The sequence below is a fragment of the Manis pentadactyla genome (genome assembly GCF_030020395.1).
Source record: "Manis pentadactyla isolate mManPen7 chromosome 15 unlocalized genomic scaffold, mManPen7.hap1 SUPER_15_unloc_1, whole genome shotgun sequence".
Classification (NCBI taxonomy): domain Eukaryota; kingdom Metazoa; phylum Chordata; class Mammalia; order Pholidota; family Manidae; genus Manis; species Manis pentadactyla.
The window spans coordinates 1,602,150-1,616,686 of NW_026644588.1; positions in this window are offsets into that span (position 1 = coordinate 1,602,150).

Sequence of the window (14,537 nt, forward strand, 5' to 3'; positions counted from 1 at the left end):
GTTGAGCTGGTGAGTAATTAACTAAAGAAACAAGCTTGTCTACTTTATCATTATAATATGATAAAGGACCTGGTAAATTAGAATGTGATTGTCTATGAGTAATGAAGAAGGGATGTAGACGTTGACGGATACACACCAGTAATTGAGAGAATAAAGTGTTAATAGGAGATTGTACAGTGTCCAATGTTGCAGTTTCTAATAAAGGAACAGAAAAAGCAGCATAAGCAGAGTCAGTAACAATATTGACAGGACCTGGAAAATCTTGCAGAGCTTGAAATACAGCATATAACTCATTTTGTTGTGCAGAAGTAAAAGACGTTTGAAAAGTTTCTGACAAACCAAAACAAGTTATCTAAGCTGCTTTAAAAGACTTTGTACCATCTGTAAAACAGGTAAGTAAATTAATAAAAGTAAGGGTTTGTGTAAGTCAATTCTTGATAATTGAGCTTTTTGAATGTGTTGTTCTATCCACTTGAGTTCTTCCTCAGTTTTTGAGGTTAAGTCTCTAGGACTATTAAGATCTGAGGGTCCTTTTAAAGTATTGAAAAGATGTTGCAATTTATAAGTTGAAATTCCTAATAATGGTTGGATCCAATTACTATCTCCTAAGAGCTTCTGAAAATCATTTAAAGTTTTAAGATGAACTCTCCTAATCTGTATTTTCTGAGGGATTATTGAATTTTCTTGAATTTTATTCCCCAAATAATTCATTGGGTATTGTATTTGTATTTTATCTGGCGGTATTTGTAATCCCCATTGTTTTAATTCAATTTCAGTCTCATTGAGAATATTGGTAAGAGATAAATGCCTAGGTAGGGCTATGAGAATATCATCCATATAATGAATGATATAAGCTGAAGACCATTTTTCATGTATAGGCTGAAGAGCTCTATGCACATAATTTTGACAAATTGTAGGACTGTTTAACATTCCTTGAGGAAGTACTTTCCATTGGAATCTTTCTGAAGGTGCCTGCAAATTTAAAGAAGGGATGGTAAAAGCAAACTTTTCTCTGTCTATTATGGCTAAAGGAATTGCAAAAAAACAATCTTTAAGATCAATTATAGCCATGTTCCAATCTTTTGGAACCATAGCTGGAGAAGGGAGGCCTCGTTGCAAAGGTCCCATAGGTTTAAGAACTGCATTAATTTGTCTTAAGTCTTGTAAAAGTCTCCAATTTCCTGATTTATTTTTTATAACAAATACAGGAGAATTCCACGGGCTTGTGGAAAATTCTAACCTATCTAGCTGAAGTTGTTCTTGAACTAATGTATGTAAGGCTGCCAATTTTTCTTTATTGAGGGGCCATTAATTCACCCAAACAGGCGTCTGAGTGGTCCACTGTAATGGGATAGGAGCTGGCAGACGTTTATCAATGACCCCTAAGAAAAAGACTGAATTGATGAAGGCTCATCAAAAGACAGTGTAGTATGCCATTGTTGCATTAAATCTCGTCCCCAGAGATTAATTGCTATAAGATAAATTCTAGCCGAAATAAGCAGGCAAAGAGAGGCAACAAAGGGCCAGGTAATTTATTTGAATGCAACTCCCGGGTGATGTTCCGTGGTCTGGGTATTACAGGCCAGGGAAGTCACACCTGGTCAGGGAGGTGGGGGCTTATAAGGGGTTAGGAGGGGGAGGAGTGGGCAAGCTATTATTCTAGGGGGCGTGGAGAGGTATGATTGGCTAAAGGTGACATAATAGACAACTAGAAATTTTTTCCTTCCAAGAGGGACGAGGCTGACAACCGGCTCTTAGTTGGCACATCAGAAGGATGGAATTCAGGAAGAGCTGTCCCCTTTCCATATAAGGCATGGACCTTGGGGTCTGGTCTGTTCTCCCCCTATGGCATCTCTGTTCTGTTTGCATGTCCTTGTTTTTCCTTCCTCCAGCCTAACATTCCAGCCTTTTGGTCATAATGGGTGACGACTCAATCTGGCTACTTCCGGCTGACAAGGGGCATTGTGGGGGTTTGAGGCTGGTATTAGGCCGAAGGAGGGGGTTCAGTGGGAAGAGGTGCATAACGGTGAAATAACATCTGGTTGGTGGTGACTCGGGTCATCTGGGTTAGCCACTGTTGGAGGAACCTGAGGACACAAGGGGCAACTAAGAGTAAACCACAAACTATTATTAAGGGGTCCAGTCAGGCCATTATGGGGGAATTAGTCAGGCCATTATGGGGGACTGGAATTCTGGATCGAGTTTACATCTCAATGACTAGTATTGGGATTTAGTACAGATAAGACTGCTTTATTGAAACAATACTTTTCTCTAAAATCACCCTCATTTTTATTAGAAGTAGCAAGATTAAGAAGATAATTAACACTTGGCTTAATTATTTGCATAAGTGCAGCAAGAAGAGCAATTGGTTACATAGGCTCTTTTAAATACGCTTTGCTGGAACTTTTTATAAGGAATTTCAGATTGGACTTTTAAGGGCTTCTTGAGGCCAGGAAGCCAAGCCAGACTTGCCATCAGGTTTTGCCTGCAGTACCTGTACATTTGGGTGAATTCCTCTCTTCTCTGAGGTTCCCAAGACATCCTGAGGTTCCTGCACCTGCCAGGAAGTGACCTTCCTTACTAACCTGGTAAGGCTGCTGGGAATTCTGTAAGCAAGGTTCCAGGCCAGTTTTTTTAAGGGGCTTTGTTGGCTTTATAAAGTCAATCTTAGTTCCTTAAAGCTGTCTGTTCATATCTGAGTTTACACATGTGTCTCTCAGGTATGACGTTCCAGTCAAAGCCTTGGTAATATAACCAGTGTTTTTAATTGGTCCTCTTACAAGGAAAGCAGATTCTTATTGAACTTGTGCAAATAAACATACTGCCATGAAATATAAAAATAGTCACTGAGAGTTTTTAAATTCTGGAGGGATCAGGTAGAGAGAAAGATAAAGTTTCAATTCTGCTTATAAAGGCAGTCATTTACTAAACTGTTGTCAGCTTAAGAAAAAAAGCTTAAAACACTTTATCAACAACATTTGAAACAAAAAGCCACAAAATCAATTTCTTTAGTTTACTTAATCCTATGTAACTAGTACCTGTTCTGCTGAAATCTAGTTCTTTACTAGTTTAAGAGTAATAAAACAGTGACTATAAATAATAAAAGACTTACAAATGACAATGATTAAAGATCTGATGAGAGCTTACTGTAAGACAGTTGACATAAGGAAATTCTGATATTTCTGTGACACAAAACATTTAGTAACAAAGTTTAGCATTCTTTTTGACAGTGTTTTCTAGGTAATTAAGCAGGTTATTATATATCAGATAAATAAGCTAAATTAACCAAATACTTTCTCCAATGAGAAAAAGTTCTTCTGACATGTTCTAGGGGCCTTCTGGAAAATATCAGAGTGAACTAGAGGTAAAAGCACCGTTTTGAATTTGATTTTGGGAAGCTGTTAAAAGTTTTAAGGCACATGCTTAAATAGGATTATAGGTTGATATGAAGCAATATTTATCTATTTAACCAGAATGACAACAAAATACCTCAAAGGCAAATAAAGAAGGTTACACAGTTGTTAGCAAACTTTAGCTTTTAGTCCTTTTAATATTAAGATCTCATTTTCTTAAATACTGACAACTCATTGAGACTTTAAGCATGAGAAATTGCTTTGATAAAACAATTAGAGAACTTTTTGCAATCTTTCAATATTAGGAGCAGACTAACAGTTAAGAAAACTTTGTCTTTTTAACTGAAAACAAAATTTTAATTTTGCTGTGTACTTTATACCGAGACTCATTTGCTTTAATTTTATATAGCATGACCATATTAAATTCTTCTAAAACTTTCTACAACCTTCTTACATTTAGATTTCTCTTTCTAAATAAACAGCTGTACTTTAGAATAAAGTTACTTTCTTTTATCAAAAGACATATTCTTTAGAATGCAGAAATGTTTTCCTTATTACTTTAAGTAGTTTTATTTAGAACTTAAAACTATTAGTTACCTTAATTTTTAGTGAACACTGAGAAGCAGGCTATTATAAACTGTTACACTAGCATTCTTTGGATTGACAAATTTATGAAGATTTTATAATTTCTGTTAACTATGAGCTTTACAACACAATCTCTCACTAAGCACAAAGTATATCTTTTTAACTTAGCAAAACTTTAAGGTTTTAGGTTACCACAAAGATTTCTAGCCTGTAGATAGGTATACACACTGTAACACACAATTAAAAGGTGTTCACTTGCCACACTTTAGTTCACTCATTCGTAACAACTCCCTATGGCATCTCGGTTCTGTTTGCATGTCCTTGTTTTTCCTTCCTTCAACCTAACAATTGCTACATCAACAATTAAGGGTTTCAACAAAGCTAATTGTTTTTCATGACCTAGACAATGCAAGGTTGCTGAAGTTTGCCATACTTGAGAAACTGTACCAATACCTGACACTTGAATATGCTTTTCTTGTTTGGGCCAATTTTTTGGCCAATATTTAAGAGCAATTACAGATACATCAGCTCCTGTATCCAACAATCCTGTAAAAGACTTGCCTTGAATACTGATCTTGCATTGAGGTCTGTCAGATGTAATTTTGTATTAAGCCATATTTGTTTGTACTTCCAAATCCACCTTGCCCTCTCTCATAAGGTGTTGTTGAAGGTGGGAGTTGGGAAGTAAAAGTAATTGAGCAATTCTTTCTCGTTGAGGTATATATAATTCCTTATCAGATGACACCATTATTTTAATCTCACCCATATAATCTTGATCAATAACTCCAGGTCTTACTATTAATCCTTTTAGAGTCCAGCTACTATGGGCTAAAAGTAATCCTACAGAATTGGCTGGTAAAGGACTGAAAATTCCTGTACTAAGTAATTGGACTTCTTGTGATGGGTGTAAATGTACAGATTGAGAAGAGGCGAGATCTACAGCAGCACTTCCTCTAGTTGCTGCTTGTAAATCATGCCATGTTCTTTTAATTGGAGAGGATGCCTCTGTTTTATTTTCTAGGGCCTCAGAGGCTGGCCCGATTGGAGGTTTAAAGACCGAGACTCATTGATAGGATTGCCATCTTTATCAAATTTTGAATGACACTCATTAGACCAATGTCTCCTTTTTTACATTTTGGGTAAACAGACGGCAATTTATTTTTTAAATTTGACTCTTGTTTTCTTCTGCAATCGGCAGGCTTTTTTCATATGCCCTCGTTTGCCACAACCAAAACATTTCAAATTTCCTGCATTTCTCCTTGACTTTTCCCTTCATAGCAGTTGCTAGTAAATTAGCTTGATATGTAGAACCTATATCAGCACAGGCTTTGATATAATCTTCCATTCTAGCTCCTGTGGCTTTTAAAAGCGTAAGAACTCTCTGACACTCTGATTTGCATTATCATAGGCTGGCATCTGTAACAACAGATCTCTCAACTCTGGATGTGCTACTGTCTTTCTCAAATTATCTTGCAATCTCACAACAAAGTCAACATAGGATTCATTAAGCCCTTGTTTAAGCTTACTAAATGGTAGGCAGGCTTTCCAGCCGCTTGTATTTTCTCCCAGGCTTTTAAGCAACACAGATGTACTTGTGTTACTGCCGTGTCATCGTACCCAGCTTGTCTTTCTATCTGCAGCCAGTCTCCTTGTCCTGCTGGTTGTTCAGCAGTTATAAGAACTGCAGGATCGGCATGCTGATTTCTCCAAGCTTGTGCTCATACCACATTTTAAATTGTAAAAATTCAGAAGAGTCTAGACAAGTACGAGCCAACAAATCCCAATCGTGAGGAATCATCCTTTCCTGTTCTGCCAACCCCAAGAGACCCACAACATATGGAGAATTAGTACCATAAGAGGAAACAGCCTGTTTGAAGTCTTTTAATGTCTTGTAAGGAATAGATGTATAAAGTGCTTTGACCCCTCCTTGCGGAAAATCGGGATCCTCACCTGGCCCGAAAGGAGTTAAATTAACTGGTGCTACTAAGGGTGTCAGGTAAGCATCTATATCACCCTCCCACTGGGCTTTACGTACTCCTGCCGTTAAGGCAGACGCAGCAGGAACAGAGACTGGGGGTTTTTTACGATGAGAGGAACGAACAGAACAGAACTGTCATCATCAGTCTCTGACGAAGAGGAAGAGGAGGATGAAGAGGAGTTGGATGGATGTGGGGATGGAGATCACCTACTTGATCCCACCACATCATCTAAGAGTTCTCTCCCACCCTCTTGTGTGTCTGACTTGGTTTCAGACAGTGGGGGAGTTTGCAAAGGCTGCCAGGCGAGAGTGATCAAATTACATAAAGACCAAACAGGCTCAGGGATGACGTTTCCTTGCCTGTGAGCCTTTTTAAAATCTCTTAAAACATTATCCCAATCAGCTTGTTTAAGTGTCCCTTGTGGTGGTAGCCAATAACAATATTTTTTAATATACTTGTGAAGTTGAGTAAAGTCTTTTTTAGAAGTTTTCACTCCTGATGTTTTTAGGAGGGCACGGAGTAATTTTAAACAATCCTCCGGTTTCGTTGCTTTAGTTTAGTTTTGGCCCATTTTAGTGTCCCTGACATCTCGATCCTGTTCCCTACGTACACTTTCCCGGGAATCTTACCGGATCGAAGATTTTCGGAGCTTTCCCCGCCTTAGAATTGCAAGTGCCGCTGAGCAGAGGTTCTCCGCCCTTAGTTCTGACCATCTTTCAGGTCCCTGTTCGGGCACCACTCGTTGGGTCCCTTCCCTGTCTCTGACCCGCAGATGAGGGAAGAGATGCGATTGGTCATCAAAGATCTTAAGGACCAGCCAGGGGACTCAAGGCGTGACAGCGCAAGAGTGGTGCCAAGAGGGCATCTCTCATATTTATTGATGAAATGGTCATTAACAACAATATTGGGGTTTCCATGCACAATCATTAACCAAATCCAACTCTCAACAGTTTCACCTTCTGAAGGATAACGAACAAATTCTCATGGTGAATGAACACAGAAACTCTTTCTGTCTTGGCTACTGTTTCTGTCTTGACTACGAATCATGAACTACAAACAAACCATCAAGGCGAAAGTGCTTATACATATGATTTTTATACTTTATATATAAATTCTCACAAACCTATTTGCAAAACACTTACCTGATAAAGGACTAGGATCCAGAATATTAACAACAAAACCAAATTCTTCCAATTCAATGTTGAGAAAAAAATTAAAAGGCACAAAGGATTTGGACAAATGATCAGATTATATGAAGGATCAATGAAGATATGAAAAGATGCACAGTATCACTAGTTTTTTTTGGCAATACCATTTAAAAGATAAGTTAGATCTGGAACATCTACAGACCAACAAAAGGTAACTACATGCCTGCTAGAATTGCTAAAATTAAAATGACTGACAATACCAAAGGCTGATGAGGCTGCAGAGCAACTGGAATTCCCACACATTGTTGGTGAGAATGCGAACTGGTACAGCCATTCTGGAAAACAATTTAGCAGTCACCTATATAGGTAAATATAAACATGCCATGACATAGCAATTTTTCTCCCAGATATTTACACAAGTTAAAATGTCTCCACCCAAATATCTGTTGCAAATATTCAGGGCAGTTTTATTCACAGCTGCGAAAAACTTGGGAAAGTTGTCCGTATGTTGACTAATGAACACATTATAGTGTATCCAGAAAACAAATGTACTAATCAGCTTAATAAAACAAAGGCAACAAGGAACAAGCTGACTGAATCTCAAAATCATTATGCTGAGTGAAAATATCTATATATTAAAAAAAAAGAGTAGCTTATTCACTATGTAAGAATTTGTACTCCATGTAAGAACTTGTTTGTTATGCATCAGAAGATTGGAGACTGACGAAAATTAGACTTGGGGTGGATTAATGATTGTGCATTGAGTATTGACCCCCCTATACAGAAATTTATTGTTGTTAACAACTATTTGATCAATAAATATGAGAGATGCCCTCACAAAATATATATATATATATATATATATATATATATATATATATAAACACACTTCCAATTGTAAAATAAATAAGTAACCGGGATGTAATGTATAGCATAAGGAATATAGTCAAAATATTGTAACAACTTGGTATGGTGATAGCTGGTACCTAGAATTATCATGTATATAAATGTTGAATCACTGTGTTGTACACCTGAAACTAATGTAATGTAATACTGTGTGTCAACTACCCTTCAATAAAAATAAAAAATAAAAAAAAAAAGAACACATGTTGAATGATCCCATTCACTAGACAGTCTAAAAAATTAAGTCAGTGGTTCCTACGGCTGGGATTTAGGAGAGGAATTCAACTGCACAAAGGAACATTTTGGGGTGATGGAAATATTTCACATCATGAAATTGTTATATAGATTAGTCAAAATTAATCAAAGCATACCCTTAAAACAGATTATTACTGAATGCAAAGCATACTTCAATAATTTTTTAAATAATTAAGGAATATCTGAAGTTCACAAAAAGTCAATAATGTACCTCAGATACTCTGCTAGACTTGCACAAAAGAACAAGGAAAAGCAAATGCACAAGAAATCATAAAAAATTGGAATTTCCTTTGAAAATGTTGGAAGGCAGTTTTAGAGAAGATAACCATAGACAAATGGCCAATCATTTTATAGGCTGAAAATATTAACATCACAATGGGAAAGTTACAGAGAGCCACAGTGGGGGGCCAGCACAGAACTGGGAAAATGGACACTGGGGTTGCCACAATTTGGGAAGACTAAATAGAAACTTCATCTGAGGTTCCTTAAATCAGAGAGGAGCAGTTGAATTCCAGAAATGGTGAAGACAAGACCAGAAAAGAGAGGTATCTGTGTAGCTGGATACTCGAGAGATTTTAATTTCCTTTCTGAGCATCCAGGATTTCACCTGTGTCAAAAGATTCTTGCAGAAAACAGATCCGAAGACATGATGAGGGCAGACACTTGGCTTCTCTTTTATTTGGTGGCAGAAATGAGTATGTTCGGTTGTAACATAAGTGGAACCCTGAGAGAAGGCTTAAATGATGCTGAAACCCAGGAACATACTTGGGAGCAAGGGGTAGGCAGAGGTTCGTGGGGTGGTCATGATGTGGGTCCAGTTTCCCACAGAATTCCCCAACAGCCTGAACCAGCTCGGAGGATATAGGGCTCATGACTAATCTAGGTTTAGGGCCTTACGTAGTTAGTCCCACAGAATGGGGCAAAAAAGTGGAGATCTTTCAGAAAAGGATGAAGTGATAGCTTATAGAAGTGTGAGAAGAAAGTGAACATTGGGAGCTAATAGGAAGAAAATGTGATAACAATTTACTTTTGATATTTTATGGCAGAAAACTGTGAGAAGATTCTAGGTATAGGGAGTTTATCTGAAAAATAAACCCAGGCAAAAGGACAAGGGAAGAGGGAAAGGCAATAAAATAAAATTTCCTTCAGTGAGTAGGCTGACACCATGGGCAAACCTGGCTCCATCCTGGTGAGGATCCTTCGCTCACTTGTGGCAAAGTGGGTCATGTATGGAGCAGGACATCAACAATATTGGCTACAGAACCTCCCCCGCAAAACCTCAATCAGTCTGTGTCTACACTGAGGTTACATCTTCAGAGTAATCGCCCCAGTGCTGTTAGATAAAGTAGTCAACACTCTGTTACAATACTATCTGCAGAGGCCCTGTTGTAGGGAAGTTAATTACCATAGTATCAATCCCAGTAAGGATGAATCAAGTCTCCCTCCAGGAGAGGACAGATCTCATGTCAAAAACCTGTCACCCAGTGGCAGTTTGGCCTCCTATACAGATTGTTACCACCCCATGATTTCAGTGTTGGTCTTTGTAAATGGCATGTTAGATATTCAGTAGAGGAAATAGCTACTTCCACTGTGAGAGGGATGCTTCGTTGTAGGGTTCATCCAGAACCTTCCATTCTTGCCACCATGGCTACTGTTACCCACATCCTTAGATGGCAAAGATTAGGAAGGCTGAGGACTGATCCTGGCTAACCTCAACTACTCAACTACTTTTCTCCCCTTCCTCCTCTTTGCAGTGGGTGTCCTACAGGGATCGGTGTGGATTTAAGTATCCGTCCACTTTGTACTCCCTCCAGTAACCTCATGCCCGTTCCATACAAACTTCTCACTTATCTGCCAAGTTTCATTCTTCAATGCTTCTGAACAACCAGACAAGCCATTTGCAACAAAAATGCATATATACCCTCACTTCAAGCCACTTTTCCCAATACAAAAGTGGTATACCATTGTATTGGTCCAAGATCTGGCCACGGGAAAGCTTTCTTTCCCAATGTCCTTGGGATCACTCTAAGTGGGATGTGCTGTGTCATCAGTTCACTTGCAGTGGATTTCCCAAATATCAAGGTGATTCACCTGTAAACAAGGCCTGAGTTGTACCTATTCAACTAGCCAAGAAAGGTTTGAGTCTAACTCCACTTTTGATGTTTGCTTTCAGCTTTCAATCCCCACCTTCCCCTTCTGCCTCACATTTGGGCAACCTAATTTTTTAAAAATAGCCCACATTTCTTCCTTTTGCATGGGTGGAAGAGCTAAACTCCACCTTTACCAGGTAGCAAGGTAGAAGGAGGTGATTCAAGGTTATATTCGACTTTCAATCCCAGGATGGTGTCATGTAGGCCCAGTGGGAGAGCTAATATTCCAACCCCACCCAGAATCAATGGGGTGGCTGGCACTCCACTCCCCAAAAACAGATCAATGGAAATTAATCTGAACAGACATAAAACAGACTGGGAAATTGAAAAAAGAGCCTCAGGGACCTGTGGGACAAGAAATAAAATAAAATAAAAAGATTTGACATTTGTGTTATTGAAGTCTCAGAAAGAATGAAGAGAGAGGGTCTAATAATAATATTGGAACAAATAAAGGTCGAAAATTTCCCTAAACTGGCAAAAGGCACACATCTGATTCAAAAACCTGAACAAACCCCAGAGAGAACAAAAATATCTCACACTAGGACACAGCATTAATCAATTCCTGAAAACTAAAAAAATATTTCGAAAGCTAGAGAGAAATGACATACCATTAGTAGAACAGTTTAGTTGGCAGATTTCACATCTGAAACCATGGAGGCCTGAAGTAAGTGACATGACTATAGTTCTGGGAGAAGGGATTCCCCTGCCTGGGGCAATTTCTCTATTAATTCGAGCAGACCCAATAAAAACAAGGGCAAGAAGTTGGGGGAGTTAAAAGGGTTACCACGTTTATGCCCGCAGTGGTCACAGACAGCTCCCTACACGCAGCTGGTTGGAATGCACTCCCCAGGCTGGCTACAGGTTCTGCTCCCTAGCATGAGCTCAACCCTCGAGGAGCACTGCGCTCTCCTGCTCTCCCCATGCTCCTGGCTCTCTGCCCTTTGCACCAGGAACTCTGCCGGTGGGTCTCTGAAGACTGGCAGATGCCTGACCAATTATGTACCAGGAACAGAGGACAGGAGAGAATAGGTGTTTCTTCACCTCTCTCCTAAGCTGGCAATCCCGTGACTGACCGGCAGCTCTGTCACTGGTAAACATTCCATAAATGTGCAAACAGGCTCTTATATGTATATACAATGGGTGCTATAAGGCCAGGTGGGAAGCCTGGTCAGAAATATCCATTTTTCCCACACATAACATTTTTCAAGTAGTAGAAGGATTGTCAACTGAACCCTATATTGCAGAAAAATTTCCTTAAAAACTTAATAAAGACATCCTCACATGAAAGAAAACAAAGAACATTTGTCACCAGCAAACCTACCCTGAAAGAATAGCTGAAGTTCTCTAAACAGAAAAAAAAAAAACTTAAAAAAAGGCAGAAGGAAGCTTGAAACTTCAGGATGGAGGAACAATGGAAAGGGTAAGAGACAGAGGTAAACTGGTTACCCTTTGCATGAGTTTCCTTAAAAGCTTGACAATTAAAACAAAAATTCTAACATCAGTCAATATGATGCTCAACATGTGAAGAACACCCAAGACAACTGTATTCAAACAATAGTGAGTACAAAGGGGCCTAGCAGACTAATCTACACTTAACCCAAACTGCTAACATCTTGACAGGAGACTGCAATGTTACACATGTACATGTTAATACCTAGAGTAATCAGCAAAGAAAAAAATTCCTCCCAAACACTACATGAATCAAACCTGAGAAATGTCCAAGTACCTAAAAGAAGGTAAAGAAACCCACCTCCATACCAACATACAGAACCAAAAAAGAAAAACAGGAGCAAGAAAAACAGAAAGAAAAAAAAGGGGGGAAACAGAAAATGTAGTCCCAATATACCAACCACCCTAAATATAAATGCTCTAATATACCAATTAAAAGACAGGCACTGTCAAAAAGTGTGGGGTGTAAATAGGACCCCTCTATATATTATCTTCAAAATTTTTACCTCAAATACAAAACAGGTAGGTTGAAATCAAGAGGTGGATAAAGATAAACCAGGCAAACAGTAATAAAGATGCAGCAGTAGCTGTGTCAGTATCAGATGAAGTGTACTTCAGAGCCAAGAAAAGTGACGGGGACAAAGAGAGGTAATTAGTTGCATAATGATAAAAGGGTTAATAAACCAAGGAAATATAGCAATAAATGTATATGCACCAAAAATGGGGTATGGGGAGGTCTTGACAAAATGGGTGAATGTAGCAACCAGTTTTTCTTGTGAAACCTTCATAGGAATGTATATATCAATGATACCTTAATAAAAAATGTATATGCACCAAACAAGAAAACATTTAAATACACAAAGCAAAAGGTAATAGAACTGAAAGGAGAAATAGACAATTCTACAATTACAGTTGAGGATTTCAACACTTCTCTTTTCAGTGATTGACAGAAACACTAGACACAAAATCAGCAAGGATATAGAAAATCTGAATAACACCATTAAACAACAGAATCTTGCATTTATAGAACACCCCACCCAACAACAGAATATATACTTTCCAAGCACTCATTCAACACGAATAGGTCATTTATTTGTGGGTCACCAAACAAACCTCAACGAGTGTAAACATTCAAAATCACAAAGTACATACTCAGATCACATGTGAATCTAGAAATAAATAACAAAGATAACAGAAAATATTCTGAACACTCAAAGAACACATTCTAAATAATCCATAGGTCACAGACGAAGTCTCAAATGGAATCAAATATTTAAACTGAATGAAAGTGCAATTAAAACATGAAAACTTATGAGATGGAGCTCAAACAGTGCTGAGAGTGAAACTTACAGAAATGCTTACATTGGAATAGAAAGAAGTCTCATGTTATAATCTAAGCTACCATCTCAAGAGACTACACAGAGGGAAAAAAAAATCCCAAAGTAAAAAGAAAAGGTAATAAAGATCAGACAAGAAATTGAGAACAGAAAATTGACAGAAAAATAAATGATATAAAAGGCTGGTTCCCTGAAACAATCAATAACATTGATAAACATGTAAGAAGATAAAGATAAAAACACATTTCCAATATCAGAAATAAAACAGGAGATACAACCACAGATCTTCATCAGATGAAAGGAGTAATAAGGTAATACTTCCAAACAATTCCAGATATTTAATTAGAAATCTTAGTTGAAATGGAATTAATTCCCCCAGGAGGGCAATCTATCAACACCCACCCAATCAGAAAATACTCTGAATAGCCATGTATCAATTAAATTAACATGTAATTAAAACAACCCAAAACAGAAATCTCTGGAGACAGTTTCACCAGAGACTTCTACTAAATATTTAAATAAATAATATCAATTCTACAAAATCTCATCAAGGGGAAAAAAAAAAAAGACCACTTCCCAGTCATTTCAGGAGGACAGTACTACTCAGAAACCAATACCAGCATGAAAAAATTAAGCTACAAACCAATATGCTCATGATTTGACACAAAATTCCTCAACAAAGTATTAACAGAATGTGCATGTTGGTGTACAATGGCAAAACAAAACCACATGTGGTCATTTAAAAGGCCCTGAGGAGGGTTCAAATTGAACACATGACTACTTTTATATCTTTCTGTACAGTATATTTCTTAACATGAGGTAATACTATTAAATATAGTTCAAATAAAGAAAAACCAAAGAAGGAATTCCAAAATATCCTGACAAAAGGTACTTCCCATCAGTCATTATGTTGGGGCTAAACCCACGGTGACAACTGTGAAACTCACACATAAATGCATGTACACGTTTCATCTGTTAAAATTTTAGTCAATCTGTTTGATAGTAAATCTTCACACAATCTTGTAAAATTAAAAACTGGATTACTACTCAGTGTTTGTTTTTCTGAGTTTATCATATTCTTTAGCTTAACTATGTGTTTTGTTTGGGCTCTTATTCACACCCAGAAACTGCTGAGGTGGACTTGGGAGATGCCTTTCTAAGGACTGGAGAAGTTCAGGAACTGCAGAGGGAAGACTTAGGATTTATCTGGGAAGGTCACAGAACTGCACTGCCATCCTCATCCCACATAAAAGTAAAGAAAAAAGTAAACAAGTAGATCAAGATCGAGTGTGAGTGTTAGGTGGTTACACATGATGAAACATTACATTTTTTGAAAAATCAAGTCTTAAGTGTGCAGTAAAATGAGCCCATTTAGATT